At 41.2% G+C, this 1907-nt stretch overlaps 1 protein-coding gene across 1 annotated transcript in view; it reads left to right on the top strand.

Annotated features, from left to right (window-relative positions):
• The first annotated feature begins 707 nt into the window (after positions 1-707).
• The window catches only part of SERPINB7 (serpin family B member 7), a 48594-nt gene continuing 47394 nt past the window's right edge, over positions 708-1907 (top strand). Inside the window, exon 1 of the mRNA XM_019626397.1 lies at positions 708-741. The gene's annotated coding sequence lies outside the window, so the exon portion shown is untranslated. The remainder of the gene's footprint in view (positions 742-1907) is intronic.

Genomic DNA, 1907 nt, shown 5'->3' with positions numbered 1-1907 from the left:
TCTAGGGTTGCACATGGCCATGAGTTATTGACAAACCACCTTTATGTTGCAAGCTTACCATGAGATCTGGGACTTGAGTCACTTCATCTTTCAGGGACACCACTTGAACCTCAGCTAATGGCGGCTCTGGGAGTGGATAAAGCCCAGGCATCGGGCCTTGGTCCTGGAGGGAGGGCAGGGTTGTCTAAGTTCTCTACGTGCTGCTTGGCCCTTCTTGGCTGTGGCTCACGCTCATGTCCACGTCCTCCCTGTGTTCTGTTCTGCTGGCTCTAATTCCTGACTCAGCCTACAACCTGCCCTACATCCAGGGTCACACGGTTTAGATGGGCATGTGAAAGGAGGGTCTTGAGAATGGTTTGCTTCTGTGGTCTGTTGGGTTTCCATCCTTAAGATTAAGTGGTAAGAGGAATAATAGACACCATGGCAACTGCTCTATGCTTCCAGCTGAGCAGGGAGATGCCACAGCCTTCCTGAGCTGGACAGGGAAGTCCAGTTGATGCCCTTCCATGGTTTTCTTCTCAGTGCAGCCTGGGAGAGGGAGGGGCTTTTCATGCACAGCTGTCACTGCTGCTGCCGCTGTTATTGCCAACCTCTCCCTTGGGGGTTGAGCCAATGGGAAGTCTGAGGTATTTTCCTAAACCTTGGCAGAAGTGACATGGGAGGAGTGAGGAGTATCAGGAGGGCGGAGGCAGGAGGAACTGGAGCCCAGCAGTGAAGTCTTCCGAACTGCAGTGGGAGGAGGTAAGTGGCATTCTTACACATGCTGGGTTATTCTTGGCTTCTCAGGGTTCTCAGGTTCCCGAAAATTGATGGGCAGCCCCGGNTGATTTGTAGAACTACTTCATATATTCAGGATCACAGATCTTTGTCATACATATTTATTGAAAATATTTTATACTAGTCTTTGGTTTGTCTTTTTGCTCCTTTGAAGGTGTCTCTTTGATGGCCAGTTCTTAATTTTAATGAAGTCAATTTATCAATCTTTTTTTAAATACCATTTTTGTTCAAGAAATTTTTGTCTAAACCAAGTTAACAAAGATATTCTCCTTTGTTATCTTCTAGAAGTTTTAGTGTTCAATTATTTTCTTTAAGACCTATAATCTATCCACAATTTATTTTTCTGAATGCTGTAAAATATTGGTTAAACTTCATTTTTAAAGAAAAATATGGATATCCAATTGGTCCAGAACATTTATTGAAAAGACTGCCTTCTTTTCCTTCAATTACTGGTGACAATGTTTTAAATTGAAATCAAATTGGTTGATCTATGTCCAGCTTCTCTCTTCTGTTCTATTGGCCTACCTGTCTATTCTTGTATTAATATTACTCCCATTATTACTGTAGCTTTAGAGTTTGGCATCTGCTAATGTAAAGCTGCAACTTTGTATTTATACCTCAAGATTGTCTTCTTGGCCCTCTTTGTTTTTATAAACAGTTTGGAATCAGCCTGTCAGTTTATAAATACACATAAAAAAAACTTGCTGGGTTTTGTTTGGAATAGCAAAGAGTTCTATGGAAAAAAATTTGGAGAATTGACATATTTAGAATATTAGTTTTCCTATCCGTAAACATGATCTATCTTCCCATTTAAGTTTTCTTTTATTTCTCTAAATTATGTTCTGCAATTTTCTGTGAGGAGGTCTTGCACATGCTTTGATTTTTGGGTCCCTTTATAAATATCATCCATATTTACATTTTCTAAGTTAGCAGTGCACATGTCAGGGCAGAATATGAGATTCAGAGTCATCGACAAGCCTGGTGGGGAGAACTCATTTCTGTGCAGTCACGGCTCTCTTTTGATTTGTTTGTTGTGCTTTTCTTTTGTGGTGGTGGTTGTTTTCCAAAGTCTTGAGGTAGTTTTAAGGTTTTCTGTGGCTAGGCATCGAATCGATTTGGGCTATAATGGC

The sequence above is a fragment of the Hipposideros armiger genome, unplaced genomic scaffold, assembly GCF_001890085.2.
Source record: "Hipposideros armiger isolate ML-2016 unplaced genomic scaffold, ASM189008v1 scaffold_674, whole genome shotgun sequence".
NCBI lineage: Eukaryota > Metazoa > Chordata > Mammalia > Chiroptera > Hipposideridae > Hipposideros > Hipposideros armiger.
Note: the sequence above shows the minus strand (reverse complement) of the source record. Positions and strands in the feature narration are given on the sequence as shown.